Source organism: Calliphora vicina, chromosome 4, assembly GCF_958450345.1.
Source record: "Calliphora vicina chromosome 4, idCalVici1.1, whole genome shotgun sequence".
In the NCBI taxonomy this organism is placed as follows: Eukaryota; Metazoa; Arthropoda; class Insecta; order Diptera; family Calliphoridae; genus Calliphora; species Calliphora vicina.
Window position 1 is genome coordinate 51,069,062 of NC_088783.1, and position 19,436 is coordinate 51,088,497.

Here is a 19,436-nt window from a genome sequence, read left to right on the forward strand (position 1 = left end):
ACTGATTTTGACACGGAAGACAAAGATCGCCTAGGCCAGCCAAAAAACTTTGAAGACCAATGATTGGAGGAATTACTCCATGCAGATTGTTGTAAAACTCAACATGAGCTTGCAAAATAATTGGTAGCTGCTCAGCAATTTCAAAACGTTTGCGAGCAGCAGGATTCATCCAAAAGCAGGATAAAAAGACGATTTTGTATGTCCGAAATGATGCTTGATAGCTATAAAAAAAAAAAATTTGCACTGAATCATTACTTTCGATGAAAAATGGATACTATGTGATGCCCAGATAACCAGCCGAATCGATTTGGTGGGAGCCAAATCTATTATGAGTTGTTGAAATCTGACCATACCATCACAGGGATCTTGTACCGAACTCAACTGATTTGTATGAAACAAGCATTGGCCGAAAAACGCGCTGAATATACGGCCAGAGATGACATTTCATCATGACAACGTTCGGCCACATGTTGCAATACCTGTTAAAATGTATTTAGAATGAAGTGGTTGGGAAGTTTTCCGTCTTGTGGTTTATAGTCCAGACCTTGCCCCGTCCTACTACTATTTGTTTCGATCGATGCAGAACGCTCTCTCTGGGATACGTTTCACTTTGGAATAGAGCATCCGATTCGTTTTTGGCCTCAAAAACATTTTGCAACTCGGACTTATTATGGGGAGGAAATGATGTTTAATCAGGGCAACATTTTTTTATGAGCCGATCTAATGTATAATTATTGTATGTATATCTATACCTTGATGAACATATAAATATATTTTTTGTTCGATATAAAAACACTTCCATTTTTTTTCCTTACTTTATAATAAAAACACGCAAAGTTAATGTTGTTGCTGGTTAAAAACTAAAGAATAACACAGTTTGTTCATTGAGCAGGAGATTAGTAGTGATTAAAAGTGTAATTTACTTGTAACAGAAACTGCAAAAAAAAAACAACAAACTAAAAATTAAAATATCTTAACAAAAACCTACAAATATTCTGTGATTAAAATGAATCATTACAAAATAACATTTGTAGAAAAATGTACGTATACAAAATGCATTCTTTATTTCATTGTTTCCAGATAGATACAAACTTTTGCAAAAAGTAAAAAAGGTTTTTGTTAGAAAAAGATTAATTGAAGAAGTACCTAACTAAACATATCTAAAGTAACATGCAACAAATATTACATTAACATACAACAAAATATGTGCAATTTTTTTAGATAGATGTTGAGAATAAATTTGTTGAAACTACTAGAAAATGTGATATTAAGTTGGGGAACATTTCTTATCTGTAAAATAAACTATCTTTATATGAATTATTCCTATGAGTTTTATAGATTTTTTTTAATGATTTCCACACCCAGATTGACACTTTTATTCTTTATTTTCTTGTTAAATTAATAGGTGTAAGCAAATATGAGCAACAGTGGCTTATGGTCCCCCCATAATATATGTTTGTTTCTTTCTGATTTAACAATTTAATTTTGTGTTTAAATCATGAACAAATGAAAGCAAGCGGCTTGAAATTTAATTACAAACAATAACATTTCTCTATTCTCTTAATATCCGCCTAAATGTTTAAATTATTTAAATTTTATACAATGTTTCTAATTACCTAAATTAACACAAGGCAACAAACCCAAAAAAAAGAAACCAAGAAAAAAAACAAGGATTGTTTAAAGAAAACAATTACATTAATTTATTATTTAATGACCATTTAAAACGTCATATTTTGTGTAAAAGAAACTAAAAAGAGAGGCCGTTGCCATAAACAATTTTTATTTTGAATAATTTATTATTACATATACGAGTATTTATGTACATATGTATGTGTACAAATGTGGCAAGTACATGTTGCAACAACTATATAAGGTCTTATATAAATTCTATGTTTTTGTGTGTGAGTATACATAACAGCGTATTTATTGTATTTATTGCATGCTTTTTTGCATGTGTCAAAATTTTGACATCTTTAAATGACATTCCTGTAAAACTAAGTGAATATGTCAGTAAGTTAAAAATAATAACTGAACACAGTAGCAGCCAGCAGCAGCGTTTCAACTAAGTTAACCGCAAATGTTAATAAACTTTCTGCAAAAAAAAAAAATTAAAAGAAATGACAACAAAATATCGCTTATTTTTTTTTTTGCTTGCTTAACATATTTAAAGAAAATTTTATTTTTATGCATTATTTGGAAAATTGAAGGCACTGGCAACAAAATTTCAATGAAAGTTTTACAAAATGTCGTTGGTAATTTAGTTTGCTGTCAAAATGTGTTCTTTTGATTTAATAAACTTTATAATAATTTAATGACGTTTATTAGACTTTGAATTGGTTAAAAGGGGATTATGCGCCACTTTTTATTTGAAGTCTCCTAGTTTGTAAAACAGTGAATTTTTAGCTATTTATTGTTTTATCTAGAAACTTATAAGTATTAGGGTGGGTCAAATATTCTTCGACAAAGGCGCATCGCGATTCTTGTTTTATGGGTCATTCCAAGAAAATTTAAAGAATAGCTCAAAAATGTATTTTGAACCCCTGGATTTTTCAAAATATTCAAGAATCGAGGCAAAAGAAAATGATTTTTCTTCTTGCTAAATGGTTATATGGGGGTTTTATTTTTGATTTAAGAGGGCACTTTCGTAAATTTTGTTTGGCTTTTATTGGCTTTTTTTGAGGAAAATTTACAAAATTCATGTTAAAATTTACGAAGATTTGTCTTTCTCATAATGAAATCCGGGGGCTCGAAATTCACTTTTGAAGTCAGGTTTCTTGTAATGAACAATAAAACAAGAATCGCCTTTATACAATTTTACCCACCCTAGCAAGTATGTATCCACACTTGCTCTTAGGGTTTCAATTACCATTAAGAATTCAATCTTACAAACATGCTTACAAAAGGCATGACTTGGAAGCATTAACATTACGCGGTATAGCGATGCTCGTCAGTTCGTCTGTTTGTTGAAATCGAGTTTCCGTAGATTCAAAATAACTTACGAACATTAATGATATATCATTTTATCGAGTATGATGAGGTACGAGTATAAAGGTATAAATTTGAGTTTCCTTATGTAATTTTTAATTTCGCGACCCTTCCAAGAATATATATCCGTGTGTCCATTTGTTGGTACATTCAGACCCATGTGGTAGTATCAATATATCAGACTTATTCGTGAGAATTATGATATGGAAAATCAATAAAATCGGTGAATAAATCTCTGAGATATAAACACAAATCTACGACTAACTCGATATTTTAAACACAATTTATACACAATCAATTAATTTTAGGAAGCTCCTAGATAACGAAAACTTATTTAAAAAAAAACCCAGTTTCTGTTATTAATTTCGAGTTTCAAAAATTTTTGTAATTTTAATTCTGTATATAGAACTAAAAGTGCTGAAGACAATTGTCTTTATTATTCCGGATCGGATATCACCAATTGTTGAAGCTTGCCTACGTAAGCAACAAGCTGGATTTAGACGCAACCGATCATGTATAGACCACATCAAGTCTTGGAGAATAATTGTGGAACAGTCAATCGATTGGAACACACTATTGTATATAATTTGAGTCGACGCAATAAAGCTATCTGGAAATGTCTTCGTAATGCGGGCATTCCAGACAAGATATACTGCGACGCTAAATATGAAGACCGTGGATAGTGGATAGTGATGGTTTCTATATTAATTCTATTTTTACTAGTACTGGATATGGTAATGTCGAAGACAAAAACCGAAGCATCGGATGACATCCAATGGAATCTTAATCAACACCTACATGTCGTTGACTATGCTGACGATCTGTGTTTAATGTCACATACACTTGTTGGCATTCAGGATAAGATGAACAAATTATATGAAAATGGCCATTAGACTTACATAAGACAAATTTGGCAAAAATTGGCCTTGCTAAACGGAAGTGAAACCTGGAAGGTTACAAACTCAATTTCCAAGAGATTACAAGTATTTGTGAACAAATGTTTAAGGCGAATCCTAAAAATATTCTGGTCGCGGCGTATAAGTAACCAAGTTCTGCTCCAAAGATTAAAGTCAATGCCAATAGAAACAGATATCCCTCGAAGATAATGGCAGTGGATTGGTCACACCCTAAGAAAGTACAACATGGTTATAGCAAAATCAAGTTTACAGTGAAATATGGTGGAATCGTGGTCGTCCAAGAATAACCAGATCGGTGGAAGAAGAGTTTAGAAACAAGGGGTTCTCATGGGCAAAACCTAGACATCTTGCCCAAAATAGGACAAGATTTAGAAGTTTTATTCAAACACTATAAAAGCTCCAATAGGAGAGGCGTATTTATTTATAGAATAAATGCGTTATATAAAATAGTAATATAAAAAATGTGTATATAAAATGAAAGATATTTTAAAGACCTTTCAACGAAATATAATGCAACGATGGATCTAGAAGAATAAAGAGCAGAGCGTTGTGCAATTACGCCATGTAAGGAAAACATCATTCCTTTTCATGCGATCAGTCAGTTTTCGATAAACTTTTTGAACTACTGATTTCTAAGGAGTTTATAGAAAGTATTTATAAGATAGTTGTGCTCTCAGGAGATCGTAGATCTAGGTCTACTGAGGCAATACAGAGGATTTACATCAAAGAATATGTTTTAAGGATACATTATTTAACTTTTTTTAAGTGGTCAACTCCGAATCAAAGCGTTTGGACAGTCATCGCTAAATTACTCAATTTCATTATGATGACTAGGGGGCGGATTTATATGCAAATGCATGTTTTTTCTCGAAAGTCCAAATACAATGTCGACTAATTATCTATCCGAATCACACATTTTGCTGTAAAATGGCATCGATTTGTTAGTGCATATTTTTGCATATTTTATTGATAATGCATATTTTGTTATATTCAACTTCAAAATGCATATTTATATGCATATTATCCCAATTTTTAATAAAAATAGAATTTTTTGTTGTCAACACATTGTTTCAACAAAATTTTTTTTTTTCGAATTTGTTATAGAAATAGCATCTTTCGACATCGAGAATTTGGCAGTAGTAAGTCTTCTTCATTTCTCTATCAGCAGTTAAAATTATAATTTCAAAATTTTTCATCAAAAAACATTTATATTTGTTTCATTGTAATTTCGATTTAAGAGATTTCGTTTCCGAAAGATTTAGTAACTTCACATCAGACATGGCAAAGTTGGTACAATTGTACTTTTTTTGGTACAATACGATCTTGAAAAGTACAATGGTATACCAATATCTCATGTGGTAAAATTTTTAAATTTATTTCACAGTTAATATATTGAAACAAATTTAGTAAATGCCGTTCATCATGCTCTTTTAAATTTTATAAAATTATGTTGAAAAAATTGCAACAATAACATTTAACCAAATAATTGGTTAACAAGGTCTCTTATCATGTCATATTTGTCATAATGTCCTAATATTTCACAATGGTTTTTATTGTTTTTCAAGCAAAAAATGTGCTAAAATAATACTACTTTGTATGATATGTTTATTGGGATTTTTTGATGAAAAAAAAATTCGGGTTAAAAAATATTTTTCCCAATTTTGACCCATTGTAGGTCCAACTTACTATAGCCTTATCTACATCGTTGCAATGGACTCTGAAATATCTATCATTAGATATCCATATTGTCTATATTAATGACTTAGTAATCCAGATATAGATCAAAAATAGGTCAAAAATAGAGGTTGTCCCGGTTTTTTGCTCATATCTCCGTTATTTATGGACCGATTTTGTTGATTTTGCCGATTTTTCTAGTTAAATAAGTACAAAAACCCTAAATTATTTATATTATGCATATTGAAAGATCTATAGTTAAGTATTATATGTTTCTGCACAAATATATAAGTGCATATTTTTTATATTTTTAGATTATATTTTTATTTTTTTGAAGCATATTTTAGGCGCATATTTTCCAATAATAAATGCATGAAAATCCGCCCCCTAATGATGACATTAGGACAGACTATTTGACTTCTCAAATCTGTTGAAAACTAGGAAATCAAAAATAATAACATGACTCAAAGAAGAGAATGACAAAGTAATCATATGTCAGTTCTCTGAACCCCAAGGTAATTTTGACGATTAAAAATGTCATCAAAGTAATAAAGTTATTTATCGCTTTGGATGGTTTTATATGATAATAAGGCCTATCATAGCTATATTAGACATTTTATGGTCATCCCCTGTCATAGACAGCTACAGGTCCTCAACGAACAAGATTTAATGAAGTTTTAATGGGTATCAGGCCAAATTAACACGAGTTGGAGCTCAAAACCAAACTTGACTCAACTCTTTGATTAGGAATACATTCAACTTGTAGGGATTCTAATGAACTGTGAGATAATTCAAAGGTACTACTGAAATATAAAGACATCAAGGCGTTAAATATATTTTTGGATATAGAGAAATACGAACTGGAGCAGTAATTACTGCTGAACTGGACTAAGATTAGGGAAACACTTTAACGAACTTATGATATGTATTTGCGGGTGCAATAATTTTATTTTCACTGATTCTCGAAAATATCGAGAAAATAACACCGATACTACTTTAATATGGAACTCCTAATGAGAAATTAGAAATGGGCCCAACATGAAAATAAAGTACCTTTGAAAATATGTGAATCTAAAATTATTTTTTTTCCAAAGGCAAATTTAAACGCTAAAACCCCACCAACCATACTGTAATAGCCAAAAGAATAATATTGCTTTTCCCAAACTTTTATACAAAAATGATATATTGACAATCACAATGTTTTTTACCTCATACATTTAAAAACTAAATGACAACTATAAAATCCTCTTCCTTCTTTTTAATAAGCGAATGTACATATGGATTACGTACATACCTCCACTATATGGTTGGTATCAACCACTATCACTTCGGCTCCTTAAAAGTACGAAATGCATGATGCTAACATTTGGAAAAATATGAATGGTCATACATTTGCTGCCAATTCAATGGGTGTAATCGATTTTAAATTGAACACCTTAAATGTCATAAACAAATGGCATGGATGGAAGGAAGGAAAGAAGGGGGAGAGAAAACTCGCAACTCCGAAGAATGATTACAATAAAATCATAATATGAAAAGTAATAAATAAATCTAAAAATAATACGATACCATTAAATTACGCGCAAATAATAAAAATAAAAAAAATGGTCACAAACAAAAATTGTAAATCTTTAAGAAAAACACCGCTCAAATGGACTGACTGACGGACTAACCGGCTGGCTGGTTGGTTGGTTTGCTAAAAGGGTGTGTGTAGTAAGTAAGTAGACAGACAGACAGTCGGAAAAGAAAAACTAGTAGCTAAAGTGGAAAAATCAAAATATAGCAGAGAAGCAAACACCCATGAACAGCAACAACAGAACAAAAAAAATCTAAAAATGAAATGAGATCAATATCATGTTACATTCTTGTGTTTTTTCTTTTGCGATTTCTGCTATTCTGCTAAAGATTAAAAACTATAAAATGACAAAGACTGCTACGTACACAACATACAATAAATAAATAAATAAAAATAAGCAACTTGCAACAAACAAACACACACATGGCACACACTATTGAAATGGCAAGTGCAACGCACAAGTAGTTACTACTCGTATTATATCACTACTTGAAATGTCCAATAACAATAACTACAACTCCAACTTCGTAGTAATAAGATATGGATGATGTGCTGCTTTTTCTGCTATTGCAACCAGAACAACATTTGCCAATATGTGCTGGTGTCATTGTGTTTTTCTGTTTGTGCTCCCTGGAGTCTCATTTGTGCGGTCTTATGATCGTTTGCAGTTAATGGTGTGTGAGTAACTGCATGATCATTGGTATAAACACAGAAACTCTTCATTTCATGCCTGATTGTTTTGGTCAGTGCCAGATAGGACCACCACTCCATGCTGGGGACACGTGCTACACATTAAAGTGGGGGATTTATTTCGATTGCTGGGCAGAAGAGTTAAATGCTCTCTTGGGCGAATATTCATTACTTAGAAGTAAATGTTTAGTTTTAATTACTAGAATTTAAGTACCTGGTTGGTTGGTATAATTACTTTCGAATCCACCCAATAGAAATGTTTCTCACAAGTTTTTAAAATTAGCTTTTGGACACCTGAAGACATCATTGTAATCCAGAATCCAAAACACATTTCATATTTCTTTTAACTGGTTATATTCGAAGCATGCATTCGAATTGCATTCCCCCTTAAAATCTTAATTAATTACGTCAGTCCACATGAAGCTGAAATTGACTAAATATCTCCAACAAGAGATTTGATCATAGAATCACCAAATTGGGGCTGAATCACCATTCAAGGTGAATTAATTTTAGGACTTTATTAGTGGATTGCTTCTGGTGTCGGTAATAACTTCTCTCGATTTTTTAACGAACTTTCTCAGAGATCGCACAATAATCGCATCAAACGAATTCAAGAGCAATTCATGGATACCGCAAGGCTCCGTCCTTTCTCCTACTCTATTTATTATCTTTCTAAACCACCTTCTACGTGAAGCTTCCAACCCTATCTACTCTTTTGCAGATCACAGCAACATTTGCCATTCATATTCATTCAATTACACAGTGCAACAGTGAAAAAAACACACGATCATGACTATATAGGTTCGACTCTACTACCAAAGGGTAGTAAAACCCTATACTCAGTTTGTCCATTTTGGTGACCTATTTTTTTTATGGGCCCCCAAAGTGTCTGAAAATCAGTTGGGTTTCTAAAAAAGGTGTCATCAGTCATCATACGTCCGAAAAAACACAAAATTTATTCATTTCACTAAAATGTCAATCTCCAAGTCATAAGGTTTCCATCGATATCAAAAACTTATATAAAAAGCTTATATTTACTCTTCAGAAGCTCCACAAACCTTGCCCACTTTCAAAAATTTTGACGTTTTTTCATATCTTGCATCAAGCCGGTCTTGCGTGATCAAGATTAGATAAAGTGATGCGCCCGGATCATACCGATAATGATTTGCCCATTCTTCGGTATTCCAGCACAATAGAGAAGTATACACTCGAACATACATTTTTAACAAACAATTTTTGTTTAGAGTCAAACAAATTTTAAGCTACAAAGTGATTTTTAACAGCTATTTAGAATGCCTAGATATGTTCGGATTGCATTGATATGTTCACAATAGTTATTCAGATTAGGAGTCCCTGGAAGTTATTCTAAAAAAAGTAAAAAAAAAATGTTCTTCCTATATTTTTTCAACAAAAGTGCACGAAAAAGCTATTTTTTGGAAACAAATTTTAACAAAATTTATTTGGCGGACTCTTAGCTGTATTATTGCCATATAAAGTTAAGCCGTATCACAAAGTCTGAATTAGCTGTTAAAAAAAACTGATGACACCATTTTTGGGAGGCCCCACTGATTTTCAGAAACTTTGGGGGCCCATAAAAAAAAATCGGTCACCAAAATGGACAAACTGGGTATAGGGTTTTACTACCCTTTGGTAGTATAGTCGAACCTATACTGGGATGATCTTGTGTTTTTCCAAAAGTCTTCATTTGTTGCATAGTGTTATAGACCAAGCCTGCCAGAGATTGGGGCAATGAGTCAAAACATGAATGACACGCTTAACCAAGATGCACGCAAGACTCAATGGTGTATGATAACACACAAACGCACAACAGATCATGTTGCTCGATCTGCTTTTATGGGTGGTCTAAGTATTAAGGAATCAGAAGCTCTTGATGTTCTAGGCATGAGTATTTAGTGCGAAGTCCGCTGGACAAGTCTCGAAAGAAGCATACAAGTGCTTTGGTTTTGCAAAACGGTGTAGGAAATACTTCACTCCATTTGATCTCCTTACTACCCAAAATGGAAGACAACTCTCATGTGTGGGCCGGTGCTTCGAAGTCTATTTTGAGTTACTCGACCACGTACAGGAGAGGGCGAAGGTGCCTATCGGTGATAATAGGGTATTCAGCTCTATTGATTCACTGGAACATCGTCGCAATGTAGGTTGTGTTTCACTATTCTACCGATACTACAATGGTATGTGCTCTGCTAAAATTCGGAAAGGGCTCATCAATTCTTTGTCGACTGGATAGTGGATCGCTCAACACATTACAAGGAAAATTCGTTCTTTAGCCGTACATACGGACGTATGTGGAATAAGCTTCCTCCTTAAGTCTTTCCTGTCACTTTCAATATAGGAAAATTCAAATCAAATGTCCTCAAACACTACTCCCTCCTTCCTCCATACCACAACCTATGTTCGTAGTTCCAAAACAATGCTTTGCATGGGTAGGGGCCATCCCCCGAATGCTGGTCAAAAAATTTTTAAAGCAGCCAGTTTAGGGTTAGTAATTCGTCAAAACCCAAAGCGGGTAGAGGATTGGTTTAATGGCTGATGTTTGACCTTTATGGCAAATTTCGGACAACAAAATCCTACTAGATGCTGTTGCTAAACACTACAGAGTCATGTAGTAGTAATGCTGGTTGGCTTGGTTGGGGAAATGTACTGCATTGGGACAGGGCATGGCCCCCGTTCGTTGTTAATGGTGTGTTATAGGGGCGCACCTTTACAATAACGGCTTGGGGATTATAGGTCGCTAGTCGTGTTGTCGCTGGCCTTAACCACAGCCTGCGTTGCTCAACTCTGCCAATTCTCTCCTATCTTGTTGACTAGCTGAGCTATGAGATGGCAGGCATTAGACAACCAGAGCTCTCGAGCAAGGAGCTTGTTCATTGATCCGTGCAGTCAATGTAAGAAAAGTTGCAAATTGTGTGTACATTACATTATCCGGTGTTAGGAGCACCGTGCGATTAGGCCTTCAGGAAGGTACACACGTTAATCTTGAAAACACTTGTGGAGCTTCCTCCACCTTGACTTACATAGGCTGGGGGTCGCAGATCGCATGTCGGACTGGATTACCATAATAATTGTCCCGAATGGTATGGAACATTCGATAATTGTCCCAGGCTTTGCTGATTGACTAGCTACCGGTTAACCGAAAAACCGGTTTTTCTTCGAAATCTCGGTTTTTTGCGAACCGGTTAATTTAAAATGTTGATTTTCGGTTAACCGGTTTATCCGGTTTTTATCACTGGGTTAACCGGTTTTTAAAATTTAGGTTTAAAATTAAGAAATCTCATGGTTTTGTGCATTTTTTATATTCATTGTACAAACATTATTGGTCTGATTTGAAACCTAAACTGCTGATTTACAATATAAACCTATTTAGATTGATATTTTTAAGAATTAAAATGATTCTAAATAGTAGAAAAATTAAATTCCGCAGAATTCTAGAAGTTAAGCAAAATCTTAATATTGATTCATTATAAACTTAGTGATGATTTTACCAAACGTCAAGTTGAATTTGATGTGCATACCTTCTTTCAATCAATTTGACTTCATTAGAGTGTTTTGTTCTTAAAATTTTATTTTATTATTTATTTCGTTAGCTTAGCGTACAAAGTACTTTTCAGAAATAACAACGTTCCAAAATCCATAATTTGAAATATTTTGAAATCTGATAATGGAGTTTTATTAATTATTTGGTATGATTTATAATGACAAATAATCACAGCTAAGAAGAAGTGCGTTTGCATCTTATAGGTCCTTTTTTGGGACTTGCTACATTTTCTGTTCCATATCAGAAAAATTTAATGAATAAACCAATAATTAAAACAAGTATATTATATATTTAGTAACATATTTATACTCAATTCCATTTGACTGATACTACGTTTATACGTAGCCTATTCGCAAATAAAAATGATTTGCAATTAACTAACTCACTGTTTATATGTCACATTAGTTACGGAAAATTCTTGTTTTTATGAGATGCCGGATGGTAAAATGTAATTATTTGGTAGCTCTTTTATTGAATAAAATATGATACATTTTTTATTTTTTTAAATGTAAAAATTATAGAATCAAAAATTCTTGTCCGTCTTGTCAATCCAATTAATTCAAAAACGCAATGAAATATTTAAAAAACGTCTTAATAAACTAAAAGCGTTAAAACATATGGCAATGCTTAATATCTTATTTGCAAATAGTGTCGTTAATCAGGAATTGTTTTCGTGAGTTAGCTATTCGCAAATAAAAAATTAATTCACTGTTTATGCGGCAATTTTTTCTAATTGCAATATTTTTATTTGCGAATAAGCCGTGCGTATAAACGTAGTATGAGATAATAATTTTGAAATTATTACAAAATAAAATGGACTTAGGTATTTAATATTAACCATTCCTGACTACTAAAAACTACAAATTTTAAAGCTGTATATACTTTATTGGACATTTTATGTTTTCTACATATATATGACGGTTAACCGGTTTAACCGGTTTTTTCGATGTCGGTTAACCGAAAAACCGGTTTTCTAAAAAAGCCCAATTTTCGGTTAACCGACAAACCGGTTTTTTAAAAAGTCGGTTTTTTATAAACACTAGCAAGGTGCTTGTACATTGATCTATGCTGTCAATTGTGTGTTCCTTGCAGTGGTAGATGTATTGTCTCTATCCAGAGACAATGAAGCTCCATCACGAATGAATCCAAGTAAGTTCGTCATACTTGCTTTAATATTTATAGCACTACGCAAAATCGCTTTGGATATCAATAAAAACTTAGATCAAATCTATTCTTGAATGTACAAATCTCATTGCCTAGGTTGGGTGTTGAATTCTATTTCACTAATCTGTATGAGTTTAGAAGTCAAGAATGAAAAGGAAAACTTATAATATTCAATAATCAAGCTCGTGGTCTTTTTGATACATTTTCTTATATTTAGCTTCATTAAAACAATGGCTAGATCTTTATTTGGAACAGAGAATAAGATGTGTCAGACTAGAAAAAATTATTTAGCAAGTGTATTCCAAATACGTATAAATAAAGAACGATTATTACCCAAAAGTGTTCAGGTAAAAGGAATAAGTTTACTGATCTCCTTCTCCCTTCCACATGGTCGGGTCACTCGTTGCATTTCCCTAGAAAAATTCCAACGGCCATCCAGAACATAACGATCGCTTGAGCTTATATAAAAAGTAATCCTTAAATTTGGAGTTATTTTAACAAATCATCTGTTTAACCCATTTTAATAGCGGCCCCCTCTAATTGAACGATTGGCCTTAACATTAATATGCGATCATTTTTAAATCCCCTTAGAATACGATTTATATAAAACAAAAACCGAAGATGAATAAAAAAAACAGAAAGCTGTAAATCGACACTTTAGTTTAAAGCGGCGTCTATAAGCAGCCTTGCTTTAGTTTATAGCATATATTTTTTTTGCACTGGCTGTCTTTTCAAGACGGCTGGCTGGCAGCAGGAAAAAAAGAACTGTTTCGATCTTTAACCAGATGTTTAAAATGAGAGACGACGACGATATATTAAATGGCATTAAATAAGAAGGTGTGTGTTGTACTAAAGCTGGCGATGTTCGATTCTTTTTTTTTTTTTTTGTTTGGTTTTTTGTAAATTTTGTACAATTGATGTTTTGCACACACAATTGTATACGCAGCTTAAAACATGTAGCAACAACGCGTTTAACTTGGCCAACATGTTGTAATCGTACAACATTGTCGGACGTCAATTTTAAAGTTTGTAGTACTCATAGTACGCAATTTAAATGGAATTTTTTTTCGGTTGCTTTCTGTTTTTTTTTGTTATTTGCGGGCAACATACATATGAAAATGCGTTGAAGTGGCCGCCAATAAACATTTAAGAATCTGAATTTTATGAAAATAAATGGAAAAAAAATCTTCCTCGTCAGCATTTGGAGCAGCTACAGCTACAGTAGGTATGTAACAAAACATGTGCAGTGGCAGCAGGAGCAGCTACAAGTAGTTTTCAAAGCAATAAATAATCGATCTCTTGGCACTTTGCCACCGTACTCGCCAGACTGTATCAGCTTATAACAGCAAATAAGTTTAAGTTTTTTTTTTTTCTTCTTTGCTGTCTTTAAGTGATCATGATCACCAAAAGTTTATGTAGGAAAGTTGTCTTAAGAGGAGGGTTAATGTGTGTGTGTGTGTGCAAGTGAAGAGAACATTGTAACAAGTATTTATACAGGATGTTAAGGAGTGTTATTGATGTTGTGACTTGTTACTATTTTCAATGATCCCTTTCTGGACTCTGGTAGCTCTCGAAGAAAGGCTTGATTAGCCCTCAAGCCTTTCAATGTCCAACGTTTAACTCGACTCTAACGAGAATTTTTAGCGATTAGTTGCGAAATTTTGGGTTGATGACTGGATGTTGAATATCTCCACTATTATTGTACAGTCATGGCAAGGAGTAGCTTACATATATTGTGAAGTTCCCTCATAAACTAGCGGGCGGATCTATCGTATTATTGTTCAGTCATGGCAGGGAGAAGCTTCCATATATTGTGAAGCTCCCTCATGAACTATCGGTTCTATAGGCTAAACGCCTTTTCTCCTGCCACAAATTGGTCTTAAGATAGCAGGAATTTAAAAAGATTCTTTCTGGCTTAAGTATTTGCTGACTCTTTTATATGATATCATAACGGGACCTACGGGTTTATCTGTGTTGATAACATTATGCTAAATCGCTTTGGAAAGAATTAAAAACATATACAAAATTTCTTCTTGTCATTGGTCTATATATTGATGCCTATGGTACCAAGGTGCAACAAAGGGCCACTACAAAGTTTTTCCATTGTGATCTATTCCGTGCTATCAGCTTCACTTCGGCCCAAGACTTTCCACTTAAGTTTGTTTCAGTCTCGATTTATCTCCTCCAGGTATTAGCGGGTCTGCTTCTTCTTCTACTGCCTTGGGGGTTCCATTCAATTTCCATTTTAGCTACGTTGTCGTTGATGTGTCTGAGAATATGGCTAATCTAACTCAACTTACGACTGATTATCTGGAATACCTGCAAGGATTGCAAGTCGCTAGCTGTGGTCTTCCAGGATTCACAGTCATACAACAGGAAGGAACGCACGTTAGATGAGAAGAGGTGGAGCTTGATCTTCAGATGAATTTGGGGTGATTACCATACTTTTTGGAGTGTCCCAAATACTTGAATCCAGGTATAAGGCATGGATTAGATCAATCAATTCATGTGAAACGCTTTTAGACTGTAGCGCTTGCCAAATAGCCAGTTAGTGAAGTGTATCAAAGGCTTTAGCAAAGTCTATAAATATGCATTATAGATGGGATCACCATTCCACCGATTGTTCGACAATAATACGGAGGCTATTCACGTGATGTGCCCTCAAACCAGCCTGCTCAGGTCGAAGTTGAGAAGACAGTGATGAGGATAATCTGTCATGAAGGATATGCGCTGTTACCTTGTCAATCATTGGCAATAAGGTCATTGGTCTATGGATTGTGGAAAATCTCAAAGAGAATATCCTGGATGTGTAGGAGACAGGAATTGAACAGTGATTGGAATTTCCATGAGCTTTCATAGCAAGCGTAGCGTGAAATATGATTTAGTATATTTACTAGTTATAGAATGATGTTGTGTATAGCGAATACCTCAAGATATATGCCTTCTGAATTTCTATTGATTGAATGATGAAACCAATAGGAATTCTGAACATTGAAATTAAATAATAAAACTCACAAGAATTCTCAATATGGAGTCGATATGTAAGTTAAAGTGGTTGTTTCAGCATGGGTGAGATCAAGGCCAAGATGTCACTTCGACTCCATAGATCTTCAGGACGGCTTGAGGTGAGATTGAGGAGGGCGCTAATCTTCACCGAAGACTGGGCACGATTCAACTTCATAGATCTTCAGGACCGAGTGAGGTGAGGTTGGCCAATCAGTCACATAGGTGAATACTAAAGTCTGGGCATATGTTGGGGACAGTATTTAGCCAGATCTCAGTTGTGTCAGAATTTGTATTCCGCTGCAGTATTTGTTCAGTTTCTGAAGATCCAATGTATCGATGATCTTTCTGACATGCGTAGGGGCAGTTAGACTCTGTTACCTGGAAGTTGGGGTGGTACATCCGCTGACACTCTACAAGAAATTAGAGTGAAATTATGCTGCTGTGTTTCTTGACCGGTGAAATCTTTGTTTGTTTCGAGGATATCGGTATTTGTTTCGAGAATATAATCTTGATCAGTCAAAGATTACTAACATTGCATATGTATTGAATACTTTTGTGTACATATTCGAATTTTGAAAAAGGATGGCTTCAGGTTCACAAACGGGTATAGTAATCTTCAGCCTGAGATATTGGTTATAAAAAGGCAGCTAATTGGCTTTTATGTGATGGAATATCAGGAAGCAATACTAGTTATACCGCTATAAATTCCCCGATCGGTGTATACATAAAATCGAGTTTAATCCCAGAAGAAATTCGACAGTTATTACCCCGTGGGTACTTGGATAGGCAATTGTGTTAAGTTGACTTTACAAAAACAGGTATTATAATATCCGTCGGGTATATATATTTTCTATGTGATGCTATGAACTCCCTGAGATAAGGTGGAAAAGTAAACCTACTTAGATCCCTTTCACACTAGGCAATTCATGCTAAATTTTCTTCTCCTCAACCAGATATTATCTCTACAAACACAAGAGACTTGCGCAACTAAATTCCCTAGTGTGAAAGGGATCTAAGTAGGTTTACTTTTCCACTTTATCCCAGGGAGTTCATAGTGAGCATAACAAGGTTGATATGGTCTAAAATGGAGAGACTATAACTGAACCGCGCAGTGAAAATTGAGTATTTATGGTAAATTACATACAATGACTTCTGTAGGATTTGTCAGAATAAGGAAGAGGATGACACTGTTTATCATCCTCTCTGTCATTGCCATCTACTAGAAGATCGTCGTACTATGTTTTAGGAACATCACCGCTCTACCTGAAGCAACGAGTATAAGGTTTGGACGGCATAAATGCTATGTTCGCAATAGTTCCTGGTTTAAGATTGAAACCTTTAAATTGCACAATTGGGTGTGTTTTAAGCCGTCGAATGACGGAAAAGAAGTCTTAAATTACCTTACCTCTGTAGGAGTTTGTCAAAAGGAAAAATAATTTGTTGGAATTCATTGACGCCTAAGTAGGAATATTTACTTCAATTTTTTAGGTAAGATGGAGTGATAAAGTGCAGAGTGTACCCAAGAGATCTTTACCAATAAGTGGATAGCTGTTAGACTAAATTAAAAGACATTAGTTATGGCAGCTAATGTATTATGATATTGTGTTCCTTATCTGGTTTCATTTTATAATTTAAATATGACATCAAAACCCATTAGTTCCTACTATTTATTACATTTAATGTCCACCACATCAGAATATATTCTTTCAAAGAACTGGCTAAGCTAAACAAGAACAAAACTATGTGTATGTTTAGTTGTTTGGGTTGCTTCTGTGACCAAAAACGATCGATGATCGTGCGATAAGGTAATTGGACTATTATGTCAAAAAGTATTTGGCATATAAGAAATATGGGCTGACATGTGACATTTCGGCAAACATTTTTTTATTTTTATTTAATGTTTTGTTGTAGTTATTGTCATTTTACGAGAAAGAGAGATAGAAACCAATACAAAACCAACCATTTAAGAGTGAGTAAATGTTTAAGAACATTGAGAACAGGGCGTTTAAATAAGTGTAAGTAATATTTTTAAATACGAATCTATAGGTACAATGTATGATACTTTTTAAATTAGTTTTTAATTAATATTCCACGCCCTTTAAAAACCATCACCATCATCATCAACATACATAAATATAAATTTCAGTGTTTTTTTATTGCAAATTTTCTTGTTGAATGAGAATGAATTTTGGTAAACATGCAGCACTCTTAGTGCAGGCAGGTAAATTGCATTAAAATGCAACCTTTATTAACTGCACGCCATTTTGATGTCACTTTTTTGTTCGGTCTCTTCATCTTGCAACACACTCTCATATGGACTCGCACATCACATCATCATCGTCTTTGTTGGCGTCGTCATTATGATTGGTTAATGGGTTTGTTGAATGTTGTCGTAAACATTGTATACAAACTTGTAACCCTCTTAGTACTCGTATTACAACTTAATACCTTTAGTTTCTATGTCTGTTCCAGAATTAAAATAAATATTTAAACAAAAAATACAAAAAAAGAAAACATATTGTCTTCCTCATTGTTGTTTGTTCTTCTTTACATTTGGTTTAGTTTGGTTTGGTTCTTTAGCTCAAAATGAGACGCATAAATTATGTTTCCACTTTTCAACAACGTGTTGAAAAGTCTTTAAAAGTCATTGTTGAGGTAATCATAAATTAAAAGTGGTCTCTGGTTTCTTTACTGTGTAACTATTCGTATGTGAGTGAGACTGAATTCTATGCCTGGGCCACCTTTATTTTGCACCCATTTTTTATTTATTTTTTTTTTAAATAATGATGGCGTGTTTGTTTTTCATTTAGTGTCAAAAAACAATTCATCTTTTTCAGTTCGGTTTGGTTTTCATTCATTTACTCAGTCTTGATCATGACACACATGATGCATTTTAACATCAACTCTTTTTTTGTATTCTTTTGGGTTTTCATTAAGTTTAATGGTTGTGTTTTTGCGTAAAAAATGTAGTCAAGGTAAAGTGTTTACGAAATTGTGTAATAACTTTTAAAGGAAACAGTTCCCTACTGATTAATGCCAGAAAGTGTTTCAATGATTTGGCAACTTTCGTAATACAAACACAAGCAATTGGCCTAAGTGTTTTTCATAGATTGTTTTAGATTTCCATAACAATTATATATTCTTTGGGATAAACAAGTTTTTTTGGTTTGGATTAACTGGGTGAAACTCAAAGTGTCGATATACTTGATATAACTTCCGGTAAAAAGCTCATTCATGGAATTTTGTGATTCAATACGATTCCGATTTCAGGTGTGATTATCGTCAATCGATTATATAACTCTTTAAGACGAGCGAATTCCAAAAACAGTTATTTGCAAAGGAAACTCTTTAAAGCTATTGACAGTCTATTTATTTGGATAATTTGGAGACAACATCATCATTTGTTAATTTGCCAGAAATATTTGGGAAAATATGTTCTCATAGGTCCGCTCAAACAAAGCAATTGATGCGTTGTAGATTCAGTTTTCTTGGACTTCGTTTTCTTACTGCCCATCAAGGATATTTGCGTGACTAATGCATGAAGTACAAAATTTCTTGCTCGATATCGAATTCCATAATCTCAAATAAGAAAATTACGATCAATTTTACTCGAAATCGAATGAGGTAATTCGGCACCAGGAGCCGAATTGCCGCAGCTATTGTATCGAAAAATTATTTCGATATCGAAATTATAATAAAATACACCAAATTTCTTGCTCGATATCGAATGCCATTATCTTGAATAGAAAAATTACGATCAGTTTATCGAATGCGATAATTCGGCCGCAATAATCTCAGTTCAATGTTGATTTTATCTGTCGGAATAACCAGTATAGTCTTACAATTTCTTAAATGAAATAAGAAT